We start from the raw sequence: 19,472 nt of genomic DNA on the forward strand, positions 1-19,472 counted from the left end.
AACCTTGTGTGACCATCACATATATACTATTGTGTGTTGATATAGTATAATATACTCACACAGGATGTGTAAACAGCAGTATGTACTGTGCTGTCTACATATGTGCTTAATGTTATGCTACTGACTTGCCTTGGAAGTGCAAATAGATCGGCACATCCTCTCTTGACGACACTGCCATATTTACCATGCCTCTTCCTCTTTATTCATTCCTACCATTAATGTCTGTGCCCATTTTCATCAGCACACTTTCCCTGCCCAGTGTATGTTTCCTTGTATTTGCCCTTGCTGCTTAACCCCCCACCCCATTATTTGATTCTGCAGACAATTGTTGTAGTGTACATTGCTCTCAATACATTTTTCTTTATTGTGCTATTACTGGTGTTGCAGTATTTGCACCACTGCTAACTATTGTGGCTGACCACGGAATTTCACAGAGCAGATTTGCTCATAGGCAAACTTAAATGCTTCCTGTTTCTGTGCTCATAAATGCTGCTCTGCACAGTTTCCTAGCACCAGCACTGCTGCTGGCCATGAAACTTTGTTTACATTTGTGTAAACACAATGAGCAACATGAATATACAATTAGCACTGCTGCGCATCATGCGAACATGTAAACTGCCTACACACAGGTTATCGAATTCTCACAAATAGGCTTTTTACAGAAATGAAGTGGAAGAGAAATCAGCTGCTGGTTTGTTTCCTTGCTGACTGTTCAACAAAGGGGACATTGAAACAGTGAGACAGCAAAGAAAGCAATCTCATCAAATTTCCATTCATTTATTTTGTACTTTCTTTTTCTGAGCAGAGAGTTATCTAGACAGAAAGATAGGCAGACCTAGATATAGCTAGATTAGATAGACAGGCAGACAGATAGATAGAAAGATAGACAGATAGATGGATAGATAGATAGATAGATAGATAGATAGATAGATAGATAGATAGATAGATAGATAGATAGATAGATACTTGGATAGATAGATGTCACTGTGTCTGTAATACATTATTAGCTGAAAATATCATTTCAAGGAACTGACACTTTGCATCTTGTTGACAAATATGTATCTTTCACAATATTTCAATGCTTTTTTATATTTCAGCCATGGCAAAATATTCTTTTTTAGGCAATATATCAATAACTCAACAAAAACAGATATAAAAATAAAACTTAAGGCACTTTTAAAGAGTTATTTAAGGTTAATGCCACTAGATGTTTGAGAACTGCATTGTATCATATGTTACCTGCAAAGTACATTCTTTAAACAAAATCACTGTAATAAGGCAAAACTTGCAGTAACCTGTAGGGTGCTATTAACTTGTGTGAAACACACATTTCAGTCTTTTTTAGCAAAATAATGATTTATAGTATCCTCAACATGAGGATTTGTTTTGCTTGTCTGAAGACAGTAACCATATATGTACAACTTAGAGCAACAAGTAGCTATACCTGTCGAACAAACATTGAAATATGCCTCTTGCCTTGAGTAATTGCAGAACATTTTAAAGCAAAGTAAATGCTGTGCCATTTGGTTTTGCAATGCAAGCCAGTCAGTTTACAATAGGTATCATTTCTTCCCAGGCAGCACCGTATCAGAAATAGTCGTCCCCAGCATATTAAATTCAATGAAATTGTACTCACTTTAGGATACTCAGAACTCCATTTGAATAAAAATCTATTCTAGAAAGTTGTCTTTTTATTAGAAACAATCTATCAACATTCTTCAGGGCATGCATTAATACCCCTTCCATCTGCAAAACTATGAGAACCAACAGCTTTGTTGGTATAGAGGTATGAACCCTTACTGTGAGCAGAAAACATACATGTGTGTGTGTGTGTGTGTGTGTGTCTGTGTGTGTGTGTGTGTGTGTGTGTGTGTGTGTGTGTGTGTGTGTGTGTGTGTGTGTGTGTGCATGCACATGTTTTTGTGTTTGCTGAACAGGGCAGATTATCTAGATTCCTGATAAGGATCTGGACTCAGAAAAGATAGTTGGCCTGTTTATACCAGCAGGCAGAAGATGCATGGATGTCTAGGGCCATGTCTGGCACATCCTGACAGATCACATGTCACTGGGCGAGGCACAGCTGCCTAGGGCCATGTTTGGCACATCCTCACAGATCACATGTCACTGGATGAGGCACAGCTGCCTAGGGCCAAGTCTGGAGCATCCTCACAGATCACATCTCATTGCTCTCTCACCCTACTAATCAGAACATCAGCACAGAGAAGCTAGGGCTTATAAATGCTATATCACCAGCATGAGCGATGTTACCAGCTGCTATGTCACCAGCATGAGCAATGTTACCAGCTGCTATGTCACCAGCCTGAGTGATATTACCAGCTGCTATGTCACCAGCATGAGCGATGGAACCAGCTGCTATGTCACCAGCATGAGCGATGTTACCAGCTGCTATGTCACAAGCATGAGTGATATTACCAGCTGCTATGTCACCAGCATGAGTGATATTACCTGCTGCTATGTCACCAGCATGAGCGATGGAAACAGCTGCTATGTCACCAGCATGAGCAATGTTACCAGCTGCTATGTCACCAGCATGAGAGATATCACCAGCTGCTAGCTCTGCTTCCTAGCCCTCTCCCTAACTGCCAGTGAAGGCATCATCCATGGGTAGGTAATAACAGTTAAGGTAGTGTAATTACAGTCCTCTACCCTCCCATCAGCAACAATCAGGGGGAGGAAGGGGACATGGAAGTGCATCTGAGTAACCAGTAGTCAGCTGGACAAGGAACCAAAAAGATAAATAAACCAGTCTTGCTGCTCAGTCAAGTAGGACATAACTGTTGGGGGTTTGTTTCCTTTCTTCAAAGTACATCATGCAAACTCCTCTAAGCTGTTATTTTCTGCATAAATAGGTAGCACTTTGGTAGGTCATTGTGCCTTTCTTTTAGCTCTAAGCTGTTTTTTTCTGCATAAATAGGTAGCACTTTGGTAGATCATTGTGTCTTTCTTTTAGCTCTAAGCTATTTTTTTCTGCATAAATAGGTAGCACTTTGGTAGGTCATTGTGTCTTTCTTTTAGCGCTTAGCTGTTTTTTTCTGCATAAATAGGTAGCACTTTGGTAGGTCATTGTGTCTTTCTTTTAGCTCTAAGCTGTTTTTTTCTGCATAAATAGGTAGCACTTTGGTAGGTCATTGCGTCTTTCTTTTAGCTCTAAGCTGTTTTTTGTCTGCATAAATAGGTAGCACTTTGGTAGGTCATTGTGTCTTTCTTTTAGCTCTTAGCTGTTTTTTTCTGCATAAATAGGTAGCACTTTGGTAGGCCATTGTGTCTTTCTTTTAGCTCTAAAATGTTTTTTTCAGCATAAATAGGTAGCACTTTGGTAACCTCATATTGCCTTTCTTTTAGCTCTAATCTGTTATTTTCTGCATAAATAGGTAGCACTTTGGTAGGTCATTGTGTCTTTCTTTTAGCTCTTAGCTGTTTTTTTCTGCATAAATAGGTAGCACTTTGGTAGGTCATTGTGTCTTTCTTTTAGCTCTAAGCTGTTTTTTTTCTGCATAAATAGGTAGCACTTTGGTAGGTCATTGTGTCTTTCTTTTAGCTTAGCTGTTTTTTTTTTGTATAAGTAGGTAGCACTTTGGTAGGTCATTGCGTCTTTCTTTTATCTCTAAGCTGTTTTTTTCTGCATAAATAGGTAGCACTTTGGTAGGTCATTGTGTCTTTCTTTTAGCTCTAAGCTGGTTTTTTTCCGCATAAATAGGTAGCACTTTGGTAACCTCATATTGCCTTTCTTTTAGCTCTAAGCTGTTATTTTCTGCATAAATAGGTATCACTTTGGTAGGTCATTGTGTCTTTCTTAGGTTCATAGGTTCATAGGTTCATACTAGGCTATCTGCCCAAGGGCATTTATAAGCCTAGCCCATAGTTATGTGGCTTTCGCCACCCCTTTAGTTTGAATAAAAACTATGCCTATCATTTTGCTGTGCCTCTGTCAAGCAGTGACACTGAAGTAATCCCTGGGGTATATCTGCAATCTCTCATCCATTGGTCAAGATTCCTCTTGAACAAGGCCAGAGAGGTGCTCTGCCTCACATGTACTGGGATTTTGTTCCACAGCATAGGGAGTCTCTGGGTGATGAATCTGTCCCTCCAGCATGTTCTATTTATAACCGTGTCAAGGTTTAAGTCTCCCGCCCTTGTGGTTCTGAGGGATCTAGATTTTTTGAGGTGAAGCATATTCATCAAATCTGGGTTTGACATGGCCTTATATGTCAGGCACAGGTCACCTCTGAGCAAGCGGTATGAGACTGAATAGAGATGGAGTTCTTTCAGTCGGGCAGCATAAGACATATTTTTGAGACCCTTTATCCTTTTGGTGAGGAACTTTTGGGGCCTTTCAAGCTGCAGCAGGTGTCTGGTCAGATACATTCTGAACGGGGCATTGTACTCAATCATAGGTCTAATGAGTGATGAGTACAGGGGGACGATGACCTCCCTTGATCTAGATGTGAATCCCTTCATGATCAGGTGGGTGATATAGAAGGTTTTCCTAACTACTTTAGCAACATGAGTGTCAAACGAAAGGCTATTGTCAACCTGGGTCCCCAGATCTCTGATGACTTTTTCTGTGCTCAGTGGATTGCCACCTATATGGTAGCTAGGGGTAACCTTGTTTTTCCCGAAGGGTATGACTATGCATTTTTTGGCGTTTAACTTCAGGCCATGGCTCTGGCACCAGTTATCCATTTCTGTGAGGCCCTTCTGGAGGATATCTGTGTCAGATGTGTTTTCGACTATGGCGCCCAGTTTGCAGTCATCTGCAAACTTTGTCAGCCATAACCCTCCTGTGTTTGCTTGTACTTCAGAAAAGTAGATGCTGAACAAGAGTGGACCCAGGACTGAGCCCTGTGGGACACCACTTGTGACAGGCTTTGAGTCTGACATGGCTCCAGCAACTCTGACCCTGTGGGTTCTGTCACTTAGCCAGTTTGCAACCCATCTTGTGATGTATGGGTTTACATTCAAGCTGATGAGTTTTTCGATGATACCTGAGTGGGGTATTGTGTCAAGGCCTTTGCCAGGTCGAGGTAGGCTGTATGGACTGCCTTTCCCTCATCAATGGCCTTGGTGACTGTCTCGAAAAAGTCAACCAAGTTTAAGAGGCAGGATCTGCCTTTGACAAAGCCAAACTGGGTTGGATCCAAAGTCTGCAAGTTCCCTATGTCTTTATTTATGAGTTCCATTATGATCCTCTCCATGGCTTTGCAGATAAGGCTTGTCAAGCTAATGGGGCGGTAATTTCCAGGGTCTGTGGAGGCACCGCCCTTATGAAGTGGGACCACAGTCGCCGTGCGCCACTCCTTGGGTACGTATCCTGAGGTGAGGCTAAGATTAAACAGCTGTCCTAACTGTGGGTTCAATTCCTCGTTGAGTTCATGAAGCACACAGCCGGGGACACCATCCGGTCCAATGGATGCTGTGTTTTTTGCCTTAGTGAGGGCAGTTCTCACCTGGGCGTTGGAGATGTTTGGGGCTACAATCCTCTGGAATAGATTTCTCTCCGTTTGGGGGCGGGGAGAAGTTTGCACTGAACCTGTCAGCCAGTATGTTGGCAATGTGTGTAGGTTCAGTAATTTTCACATCATTTTGAACTAATTCTGAGCATATCTGGGAGTTTCCTCCTAGGTTTCTAACATAGCTAAAGAAGGCCTTATGATTCTCTTTAGAGTCCTTGGCGATTTTTCTTTCAAAATTTGCCTTGGATGATTTTATGAGAGCTCTTAGTTTTTTACTTATAATGATCAAAGGTGTCTTACCTTTCAAGGATTTTGCTCTATCTTGTAGTAACTTCCTCCTTTTGTTGTAGAGCTTGTTTATGGCTGGGGTCCACCAGACTGGACGCTTGCCTTTGGTACAGAGAGTCTTAGTTTTGTTTGGGATTGCCTGATCCATGCAGTCCTGTAGGTGCTGGTAGAAGGCATTTGTAAGTGATTCAGCGGTTTGAGTAATGTTTACCACTGGCTCAGGGGCCTTAAAGGAGACCACACTAGTTTTTAGAAGTGTGAAATCGGCTTTTGAGAAGTTTTTCACTGTGGTCTTTTTTGTTTCAGGTTTAGCTCTAAGCTGTTATTTTCTGCATAAATAGGTAGCACTTTGGTAGGTCATTGTGCCTTTCTTTTAGTTTACTTCATCTGAAAACTTTTGTTTTTACTCACATTTTTTCTAGAGTTGTGCTAAATGTAGCCAATAGAATTGAAGGTATGTCACTGCTTTGAGTAACAAGGTTAAGCATTTCAGAACTCCTTTTAGCACTGTTAACTGTTGCCACATGGGAGATATTTTTGTAGCTGGTGTGAGAGAGATGTATTAGTGGGGATGAAATTCATTCCCTTTCCCTCCCTACTGTGCAGTCTTGGAGATGGGTGGTAGTGGGCTTGTACCCCTGGAAAAATCAATAATTGTGGAGTATTATGTTCCGTTAGTTTGTTGTAGCATATATTGGTAACATGAGCGATGATTAGTGTTTGAAATTTATTAGTGCTATGATATTTTACAGACTGATTATCTTATATACACCTATATATATATATATATATATATATATATATATATATATATATATATATATATATATATATATATATATATATATAAGAATATGTTGGCAACATTTTAATTACTGGAAACAGAGATCATTTATTGCAAACTGGAACACTACCTGCAGCACTTGCAATTCAATCTTCAATAAAATTTACCAGAAATATTCTAGTAAATAAAGAAAAAGTCTGCTCTAGTAGTGAATATGAGGCTACTGGGTAAAATCCAGTTCATCTACTTGATTTATCCAAACTTGCACCCAGAAGCTTGGTGTTAACAACTTTTCAATAATGGCCCAAAATCTGAACATTCTCAAAATGTATTCACTCAATGCCTGTGATTTTAAATATCATGCATTCAAGCTTGTCTTTTGATAAACAAATCTGAAACAGATTAAAAAAATGGCAGGAGGCCAGCCCCCTTGACCCTCTTGTCTGAGATTACAACTCCACAGCACCTCCTTATGTTATTGCTCTCAGTGCAATGCAATGCTGCTGAACCTTAGAGTAAAAGTGATAACATACAGACAGTGTAATCCTTGCCTTGCTCTTCTTCAAGATGCTCTGACCATGAACTAGTTACTTCTTATTACCGTGTGACTGTTATAGTCCTTAAGTGTGATGTCACGAAAGAAAAAGAAAAGAATTCCATCAAGCGCTGTTAAGGTTGTGCAGCTTTGATGCAAGGCACAGAAACTAATCTCACTGTAAATGTTTTCAACAAGAATTTTACTGGTATCTCAGCTCATCCAAGATATCCCTCTTTAATTCAGATCCAAATTTACAAAAAAACTAAGTGCTATAAATAGGTCTATGCACGAAGTGATTGTATTTAGAGATTTATAGGATATTTTCTAATAGTGTAAATCTATTCTGCTTTACTATAGTGAAATCAGGATGGAGCAGACATCATTTTGTGGAGTGTACCTACAAGGGCTTACTATCTCAGCTTTGAGGACTGAGTGTGAGCCCTCCCATATTGAAACAATATGGCTGTCAAATAACATTCACTACAAAGCCAATCAGTATGTATAAAATAAAAATGGAAAAAAATGGTCTTTAATCAGAGTACAAAATGGTGGCACAGTCAGTGCTACTGCACATTACAGAAACCTGGGCAGTAAAGGCAGAGCTGAGAAAGCAAGAGGTGAAGGAAATTAAATGCCTGAGAAGGGTACTAGGATGCACATTGTGGGACAGATGAAGAAATAAGGACATAAGAGAAGAAGGCAAAGTTGCTACATTTGTAGAAAAGATCAAAGGGAACGGATTACTGTGGTTTGGACACGTGCAGAAAAGCAGAAGACAATATGGTAAAGAAAATTTGGAACAGACAGGAAGAAGGTAAGAGGAAATGAGGGTGTCCAGCAGGGTCTATATCAATTAAACGAACGCTTGAAATGTCGAACATCATATGGTCTGTTATATGCACTGTTAGGTATGTTTTTCTTTTTTTTTTTTTTTTTTTTGTTTATTATATATTCAAACTTCCAAATATCGACCATATGGTCTCAAACATATTGTATTTGACAATTTGGAAGTTCGAATATATAACATAGATCCGTCCAGCAAAGGGTCTACCTGATAACACCGACACACCAAAACACCGACAATGAAATAACCGGCATGACAAAACCAAAAGAAACCGAAAGTTCAAAAACACGTAACTTCACATGCCTGACAAACCACAATCCTGACAATCAACAAAACAAATACCTTTCCCGAAAAACACACACACAACACAAGCACACCAAAAACCTTACAAACCTATACTAAACCTTACATTCACAATTATCTATGCACTTACCTTAACCCAAACCCTAACCCTAATGTCCATCACTATTGCACACTTACCTGACCCACACCCTACCCTAACATCTGTCACTATCACACACTTACCTTACCCACACCCTGACCCTAATGTCCTTCCCTATCGCATACTTACCTTAACATGTCGGTGTTCTCAGCTTCGGGATTCTCAACTGTCGGTTTTCTTCGTTGTCGATCTTCCGGTGTCGGTGTTCTCGTCATCGGCATTTGGGACTTTCGGCGTTTTCAGGTAGACCCCCAGCAAAGGGGTGGATATATTGCGTGAGACAAGATCTGCAACAGTCAGGCATGAGTGTCGAAGAAGGCAGGAGTGTCACACTGAATTGAGAGAGATGGCAATAGTTAAAATTACACCCTGACCTGACGCTGAAAAAATGGGAAAAAGGGGTTTGCTGATGATAATGATGATGATGGTCTTTAATCAGTCAGTCAAAACAACCAATCTGCCAACAAAACAAACAAACAAATAAATGCATAAACAGGCAATGAAGTAAACAAGTAATTAAATAACTGAACAACAATGCAAATGTACTAGCAGTGGAGTTGCATACCCTGTACCCTCTGAACACCCTGAGGTAGGTGAAGTGCCCCCTGTTTTCCATTAATTATACGCACTAAATCCTCAGTCATCTTACATAGTAATAAGGGGAGAGTGTCCTAATAACCATAAATACAATATAGACATATATAATTAATTAAAAGCACATATAAAACAAACTAATCAAAATTAGTAACATTTATTATCAAACATATCTAATTATGGGATTACAAACTCCAGTTCTAAACATATGAAAAGTAACCATGTACAAAACTAAGCATACCCCTCAACCTGTTAATGCAAAAAATCTGGACAAAGCCTAAAAATGGTTGGACAAAGGCTCCAAAATAGGAACATATATTATATATTGCGATTTTAAACTTAGTAAGTTGCTAGAATACACTGGATTTGCCTTAGCATGCATTTTCTGAAGAATATGAAATCTGAAATATAAATGTATGTCAATATTTAATGACTTTGGTCCTAAGTGATTTGCCAGAAAATCACAAAGTTTATGAGAAACAGACCAAAAATATGAGGTAATAATATGGACATCCTGTGAAAATGTGAACAGTTGAGAGTTATGCTTGTAAGTAAGGGGAAGGCTATTCTGTTCAAGGCTGTATTGCAGTTAAGTCTAAGGCCTGTATTTATTTAATATTTCACTACTCAAATCATGAAATATAATCAAACGCAGTATTTATAATTCAATGAAAAACTGTCATATATAAGAAATAAGTTATACAGTTGTCTTTTTGCATTTTGTGTGAGATTAAATATGTACAAAACACACATTTATGCAGGTAGAACAGCCCCAAGCACCTAGATATATACCAAGAAATGAAATGCAGATCAAGATTACTGATCGTCAAAAATGATGTAGGACTATATTTATATTTTAGTCATTTAAAATTCCCTGCTGGTCCTTCTGTTTTATTTTCTGATATAAATTCAATGTTTCCTTTCACTCACAGCCACCATGATCCACTTTATTAGTATGTTCCATGCTTGTCTAGTGCTCAAGCCCCTCTCTTTCAGCTTGATCCATTGATATATAAACTATTTCCTGAGTGACTTGCAGTTCTCTTCTTCTGTATTATCCAACATCTCTAATAAAGTTTTCCAAGCTGCTCTATTCTACTCCCAGCAAGATGTACCTGCATACATGACAAGCAGTATGACCTCTTCCACATTTCCAGTGCTGACAGTGTAATTAGCAATTGATTTAGGAGTGATAATAGCCCACAGCATACTGTCACTGTCAGTAACTCAATATGACATGACAGATAATGAGCATAATGTTATTGATTACATAATCAAACACTCACTCTCAGAATTATACATCCCACTTTAGCAATAAAAGAGGCTTGTACTCCTATCCTTCCCAGTTTGAAGTTTCAACTATTGTTAGGAATGGGATATGCTGATGATCAAGTAAGGGATGGATCATTGGACGACTATGGATGGTTTACATTAATTTTTCTGAGTTGTACAACATTGGATATTAATTGAACTAATGCATTTACTTGAATGATTGAAAAGTCTTACCGTATTATGTTGAATAAATGTTAACAAAAAAAACAGTGCCATTTGCGCATGAGAACTTGATGTTCTGAAATCTTCTGCTGTACGTATTTTTGCACATGGGTCCCTATCAGTTGACAGAGCCTTCAAAAACTGGAAAAGCTTTTGACTGGAGATTGCAGTATGGTAAGAATCTGGAAATGTAACCTTTTCCACACTGTAGTGCAATCCCAGAGTTGCTGTATATAATTTGTAAGGGGTGTGGGGGGTTCAGAATGGCTTGCCCCCAATCAAAAACATACAAAATGTAGATTTTTGTCTGTGGTTTTGTTTTGATTTTCAAGTATAGGGAATGTCGAACATCTGACATAGACCCTTGCAGACTTGGTGTTTTTGGGCTGTGTTATGATTGTACAATTTAATAGAATTCCAAATATTTCAAAATGTTTAACATCGCATTACATTAACTTCAACATTGTTCCTGTCTGGTAGTATAAAATACAGCAAATACATTCATTTTTTTTTTTTTTTTTTTTTTACAAATACGTTATGTGATTCGGTAACATGAATGTACATCACCATGGATATATATTTCCAGATACTGAACCACTTTGGAAATCCATATCTGTAGATTTTGAGGTGTACAGTCATGTTGTTCACTGTACAACCTACAGAATAGCAGCTGTTAATACTGCAAAACAACTTCAGGGATGTTGCTTACTCACAATATGTATCATGGAAAAGCTAAAGCTGGAAAGAGGCAGCAAGTTAATAAAAAAACAAGAATATAGCACTGCTGACTAATGAATCAGTGAAGCATACCTTCTTGTGCATGCCAGAGTTCACCTGTGCATCCCTAGTGTTTCATTCAATTTCCTGCGTGTTTTCATCTTCACAATTTCTCAGCTACAGATTCTGTGAATGCAGCATCCCTGTCAACACGTTGTGCCATGGATAGCTATCATTTACTGGGCTGCACAACTCAAGAGATTATCACCAACCTGCAGTCTTACATCTTGTACAGCAAGAGGTTGACTTTTGTCCATCACAGAATATTGTAAGTCTCAGAGATCAGCTAATACACAGGGAATGGTACAATCAACTATATGAAATATATTTGAAAATTAGTCTGTATGTTTTGATAGGATAGACTGTCTGGCACCTGGGAGTACATCTGAATCACAGAATGAAATGCTTTGGAGTGATATCAGATATCAAACCACTGTTGATATATTTAAAATATGAGTCATGCTCAGTAAGGCTATACAACAAGAGTCCTCAAAACTGTTATTTATGTATTTTGTTGGGAGGATTGACTTGCAAAATACTTTCCACTCAGAAGGATCAAATGAGACAGACACTCTCTGTGCATAATCAAACTTTTATGTTTTGTACCACCATACTCTTTCACTGCTGTTTGTCACATGTGAAAATAAATTATATCTAAACATCTGATATAGCATTTCATGTGCATGGATGGAAGCTAATGTACTAATAGTACATTATTCATTCTCTACCTGGATGCTAGGGGCTTCTTCAAAATTCATGATGCATGTTATATGATAGACATCAGATAAAAGTAAAACATTTTTATTGCATTTTTGCAAGCCCCTGTGTATATTTGATCCCAGATCTTTCATGGCAGAGTCCAACATCTTGCCATAGTTTCAAACAGTTGCTCAGTGTTTCTCTATGTCTTGATTTCTTTCTTTACATTTTGTTGGCCAGGTTAGCCAATCTAAATCAATGATCTCTTTTCAATAGAGACCCCAGGTGGTATTCATACTGAATAGAAGAAATTTGATGGGGCACCTGGGATCTTTTCTCTTTTATCACCAACTCAAACAGGTGGGGCCTCTAGTTAATATTTCATATAAAAATTAATTATTAGCTCATTACTGTGTCTGATATTTCATTTGACTTCTGTTATAACCATCTTGATGTCATTTGTACTATATGAAAGTTATCTTAATGAATTTTTTAGTGCATGGAGTATTAGGATTAAACATTGAATTCGTTAAGCATCTATATGAAGTGAGCATAATGATTAACAAACCTTTGTTAAGCACCTTTTAGTGCTGTTAAGTTCTAGTTTTACTCTAGAACTGAGCTGCGGTCAACACAGAATGGCATCTGAAGCATTTTCACAATTTGAAAGCTGTAATACACTTCACTGTCTGTCTGTCTGTCTCTCTCTCTCTTTGTTTCTGTCTTACCATCTCTCTCTCTCTCCCACACACACACACACACACACACACACACACACACACACACACACACACACACACACACACACACACACGCACACACACGTGCACAGAAACAAACACATATGTGTCAGAGTGATATATACAACTTTTAAAGTTATTTGTCTGAGAGCACCACTTCTGTCGATTCCCTGTGTGTCAGCACTAAATATGTTATAGCTTTTAAGGTTGTATAATACTTTACACTGATATACTTTTGTTTTGTAACTTGTTTTACGTAGGGGTAGTGAAAACTTCATTTACTACAAAGAACTATGATCGGGGCTTTCAGTTTATAACTAACTAGTTATGTGTTCTCATCTTTCCGTTGTTCTGCTCTTGAGGTGAATTTCTTGACATTCATCTATCAAACACATAGCAAGTTGATTATGATCAGAGACACAATCATAATTCTCCATATTATCAACAGTTATGAAATCCTTAAATGAAAGTTACAATCAGAGATGTAATCATAATTGTCTACATTATCCACAGTTGTGAAATCATGAACAAAGTACCTGTTTTGTTTTTTATAGATTTGGAAAGTGAAAATATAGGTTCATAGGTTGGTACTAGGCTATCGGCCCTAGGGCCTATACAAGCCTAGCCATAACAATTCCCTGGCTATTTCTTCCAACACTATTTACTTCCCTGGACCCCTGTCTAGCAGGGTGACTGATGTGATCCCTGTGCTGAATTTCCTAAATAAGTTAAAGGCCATGTTTTCTCAGTTTTCAGTTTATAGCCTACACAGATCTGTAGCTTGTCATTTTTAACTAATGACAATAGAAATGTCTCCAAAGATATGCTTGAATCTGTTTGACTTAATAACAATGGAGATCAGCTAATTGTGTTCACCATCTGAAGTGTTGCTTTTCTGTGAGAATAAAGCAAGTCTACAGACTTTTTTCCTCATGGTTTGCTGTAACATTCATAAAGAACAAAATGTGAACAGGTCAAGGGGAAAAAACAAAATGTATGTAAATGAAATCAGAAATTGAGAAAGTATGATAATTAACTACAAGAGTTCTAATATCACGGGATACAATTCTTTCCAGGGAATTAGTGATTACATAAAAAATGCAAAGAAAGTCCATTTTATGCAGTCTATTTAAAGTATAGTTCAGAAAATGTGTTGGGAAAATACAGCTTAATAAGCATTTTCATATTAAAGAGCAAATTGACTTTTCAAAGAATGCCCTTTTAAATAAGATGTTTCAGATGTCAAAGACAATATATTTTTTCTGATTTTTTTTTACAGTATTTGAAGAATGATCATAGGAAAATTGTGTCTGTGTATCGATAGCTATATCAATATAGCTATATTGATAGCTATATCTATATAACTATATCCCTATATCTATATCTAGAGCTATATTTAAATCTGTATCTGTGTCTATGTCTATATCTATATAACTATCTATGTATATTTAAACATGTTTTGCATGCATTACAGATACAGTTTGCTTTGCTCTGCAACCATGGGATTTTATAGAAACTTATCACTTTCAAAAAAATAATATAAATGTTACACACAACCAAATAGTTGATATGAATAACTTGAAAATATTTTGCAAGTTCTTTTCAGTAATGCCAGTTCTTGCACTTCTTGCAGTATGTATCAGGCTGATAACAGGAATCACTGAAGATACAACAGAAATCATGCCTAGAAACAGGGCAATGGAGATGCTATACTAGCTTTTTCCAGAAGGATGTTTGGTAATGCACTTACTTTATAATAAAGTATGTTCCTCTCTCATGCTCTACTACACCACCAATAATAGGTAACTTACACTTCTGAAACTCTATATCACCAATAGTATGTAATTTATGCTACTGTTACTCTAGACCACCATTCATAGGTCATTTGCACTACTGTTACTCTACACAATCAGCCATGGGTCATTTATGTTACTGTTATTCTACAATACCAATAATAGGTCATTAACACCTTTGTTACCCTACATCACCTATAGTAGGTCATTTATGCTACTGTTAGTCTACACCACCAATAATTCGTAATTTATGCTACTGTTACTCTAGACCACCAATCATAGGTCATTTACACAACTGTTACTCTACACCTACAGTAATAGCTCATTTATGCTACTGTTACACTACACCACCAATAATAGGTCACTTATGATACTGTTACACTACACCAATGATCATAGATCATTTACACTACTGTTAGTCTACACCACCAATAATAACTCATGAACACCGCTGTTCCTCTACACTACCAGTAATAAGTTATTTATGCGACAGTTCCTCTACACTACTCAAGCACCACTACTTACACTGCAGCTCAAAATAATTACCAGTCTTCTGATACTAGGCAACTCTATAATGTCCAACCAGGCACAGAAATGCACCAACAACCATTTTGCAGACTTGAGTTTAAAAAAAAAAAGATGTCGGATTTTAGTTTTGGTCAACATAAAAAAAAAAAAGTTACCTATTTATCTCTGAGCTAAGTTCAGGAGTTAAGATAGTGCTGGTAAATACAGTATTACTTGCTTATGAATGTATACATTACAGGTGTTGTCTCCATCAGATAGAATATATTGTCCAATGGTTTGTTTACATGATTGCTTTTTTTGCCAAAATGTATAAACTTATTTAGCCTTGTGCTACCTCACCAGGCTCACCACCTAAACTATCACATTAAAAAAAATAACTCCTACAAAAAGAAAAATGTGAGTGACTGTTTCACTAGTGAATAAATAATCAGATGTTAATATGGCCAGCTATTTCAAGTGTTTGATATTGTTGTCATACAATTGGTTCATACTGGTAATGCAGAAAATGCATGCTATACACAACTTAGTTATAGTGCACATTCTAGGTGTAGCATTGCTTTAACTGTCAACATTAGACTGAGTACTTCTCATAGCAAATACTATAAATACATAAATTGAACATTTCAAATGCCTTTAATCCTGAACATGTATAGCAACTGCAGTTATATGCAATTTCCAGCCCTGACAGCAAATCTAAGAGTTCACAATGAAAGCAGAAAAATAGTGTTACTTTCCCATTAATATAGATTCATTGACTTCCCATTGTATTTTTAAGACCTGACAGTATGAGTCTCAAAATATTGAAGAATTAAGTGCAATCAGGGTGCAGTGTATACAATACAAAAACATGTTGTATCATAGATAATTCTACATTCTCCTAGGTAAAGCAAGCTAAGAGTTATTATATACATACATACACACACAGACACACACACATATATCTATCTATATACATCTATATCTATATATATATATATATATCTATATATATATATATATATATATATATATATATATATATATATATACATACATACATGCATATATAAATATATATATATATATATATATATATATATATATATATATATACATACATACATACGTATATAAATATATATATATAAATAGATATTTTTTATATGACATGTATATCTCATTGATAGAAACTTTACTATATCTATCAGCGTTATTAAGAATAGTGGTCATTTTACATTCATACATTATTTTGTCCATGAGGACAATTCCCCCACCCTTGTCGGGTTCTATTACCCATAACTGTGGGTTAGAGCACAATTTGGTCAATAATTCTCTCTGTTCTTGTCCTAAATTAGAATGTACCCTATTATTGGGCATCTGTTTCCTCAATTCTCTTTCAATCACAGTTTCCAAATTTTTCAATTGTGTGTGCACAGGTGGATTGAAAATACTTTTCTTTCAGGGAGTGGTGGAATGTAAAAATGATGTAGAACCACTAAACATATTGTCTAAATTAAGTCTCCTGATAAACATTTTTAAATCAAAAATGACTTGAGTCAGGTTACTGTTAGTCCTTGGGACAAATTTAAAACCTTGGATGAATAAATCAAAATACGTTTTAGTAACTTCTAATTAACTGTAATTAAAAATGTGAAATCCAGACATAGATAGAACTTGTGTGTTTTCATCCACATTGTGATACTTAATTTCAGATTCTAGTGTCTGTACCTTCTTGGCCCCCCCTCCCTCTTGATATTGCCCCCCTGTAAAAATGGTTATTATTGTTACTGTAGTTCTTGTTACATAACCTTTCTGTCCTACATGGACCTATATCTGAAAAATCATTGTAACCATTTTCCTTTTCAGCCCTACCTAAGTTGTAAGTATCCAGTCCATTATGTTGTTTCCCCTGATTCCCTGGAGGTGAATAACTTGTATTATTATTGTTGTTACGAAATTGGCCAACATTTTTGGGTTGGGGGTATGGTATACCTTCCCTGTATTCTTGTTATAGCTAGCCGCATGACATCATTGGATATGGACTATGATTATGAATGCACCATCCTAAACAATATGTTTTTAGAACGTGGATACCCCATTGACCTGACAACTAACATTTGTACTGAGGTCACTAATGGTAGGAAGGATATTTACAAACCCATTTTAGGTTAGGGATCCGAGTTCAAGAACCAAAATGGTCATTTAACTAACAATACCTTGGGATACAACAGAGTATTTACAACTAATTTTAGTGGCAGTGCATACATAATAAAGAATATAGTGGAGAATGAATATAAAAAATTTACAGAATTTACAGACCTGCCTAACTTAAAGAACAAACCTATGAAAGTAGTATTTAGAAAAGGAAAAAAATTTAAAAACTTGTTGGAACAGACAAATTTTAGAAATGTTTTTTCCAACAAGAGAAAGGGCACTTATAAGTGTGGTGCCTACAATCAGTATTCTTACATTATATATTTATGAAAGACTATATTTATTAAAAATTAGACTGTTTTTACAGTTACGGCTGGTTGGGGTACCTTCTACAAGTCCGTTGTCTGGTTACATCAAAGTAATAATGTAATGCATAACATAATCTTATAATAAATTAGTTACAGAGTTTGCAGTCTTAACAGTCAGGTATGTTTAGTAATGTGTCACTGCCTACCTGAAATGGTAAAGTAAGTTAAATCAGGAAAACCTGCAGTAATGTGTGGCATAGCTTCCAAAGTTCAGGTAATGTTATGGTCTACCAATATTAAGTCATTGTTCTGGTCTTCTCATTGTCTGAAATATGCTATAGGTTACATTCAGTTACTAGACAGGGTATATAGATTATTTACTAGACATCTTACGCAGCTTTCCGTGGTCTACATGCCAGACTTGAAGCAACACTAATCAATAAAATCTAAAGGATGCTGGTGCTTGATATATAATGTTTTCAAATAAAAAGTGCTCACTGTTCCTGTATTCACTGCATTTGTTCTAACCTGACACCAGTCAACTGTGAAATGTAAATAAATAAGGCCTGCAGCAAAACCTGTCTGAAATAAGTGTAGTGCATTACTCAGAGTAAGGATCAGTCCTGTGTTCTGCTCATTTTGTCTGACATAATGCTGTATATTCTAGCTAGGCAATGAACATGGTATGTGCATAAGGTTACTGAAGTCCATGTGTCTAAATGGCAGATTTTAGAGAAATTTTTCAATACAGTTTAAATCAGGAGTGTGCTTTGATATGTAATCTTTTTAAGTAAGTGTTCATTATTCCTGTATTCACCCCATGTGTGTTCCATTCAAACACCAGTCAACTGTTACATATTAACTAAGAAAAAATGAATCATCCAGTTTTAGATATGCATGTATTGCAATACCCAGAGTAAGTGTCAAGCCCATGTTCAGATAATTTCCCTGAAATATGCTGTACAATATGCTGTACATAACACTCAGTAAATGAACAGAGTATATGGTTAGGTCAACAGATGACCTACACAGCCGTACATGTGTGTAACTGTCAGATTTCATGTGACATTAATCATTGGAGTGCAAAAGGAGATGGTGCTTTGAGAACTGATGTATTCAGCTAAAGTGCTCATTATTCATGTGTTCACTGCATTTGGTTTCCAGTGGGATACCACACACATCTATGCATGTGTGTAAATGTAGGATTTCAAACAAAATGTTGAAATAAAAGTCATAAAGGAGAATAATGTTTTGAGAATTCATGATATTGAAATAAAGTGCACATAATTCCTGCAGTTACTGCTTGTGGGTTCTAATCCCATGGCAGCCAGCTGATAAATAGTGTTCTTAATGTGCATGAACATACCTTTCAACTGTCATGCTTTTGAAGAAAGTAATGACTAGTGTCCCATATAACTGGCCGTGATTAACAGATACATGACATTACTTGGAATGCAATTTATTGGCAAATCTATTTACAGAACACCTTTGTTGTAATGTTGAGCACACTATATAAAACAGTTCCCTGTAGTTGTGCCTTTGTACCAGCATTTGTTAGTGCTTGGCCCATACTGTCCCCATGCTAACAAGCTAAAAGGTATGTATGTGCAACATCATCTGTACAAGAATTGCAGTCACTGTACTCACAACTGAAATTGCACACCTGTAGAAGTATATTAGTAGTCCGTGTAGTAATATTACCTGTGAAGTTACTAATGGCATGTTTTCTCTCTTTTCCCACCCTTTATCATTTTTTAATTTATCGTAATAATTTTTTTTAATTTATCGTAATAATAACAATCTCTCATCAGCACTATTTCTGGATCTGTCAAAGGCCTTTGATATGGTGGATCATAAACTTTTAATCAATACATTGCCTTCACTAGGTCTTGACACCATTGCTGTACAATGGTTTAGTTCCTATCTATCTGGCAGAAAACAGGCAGTTTTATGGCAGACTAAACTCTCTAAGCTACTACCAAACACATTAGGAGTACCTCAAGGATCTATTCTAGGACCGCTATTATTCTCCATTT

This window comes from Protopterus annectens, chromosome 1.part1, assembly GCF_019279795.1.
Source record: "Protopterus annectens isolate FY-2018-M chromosome 1.part1, PAN1.0, whole genome shotgun sequence".
Classification (NCBI taxonomy): Eukaryota; Metazoa; Chordata; order Ceratodontiformes; family Protopteridae; genus Protopterus; species Protopterus annectens.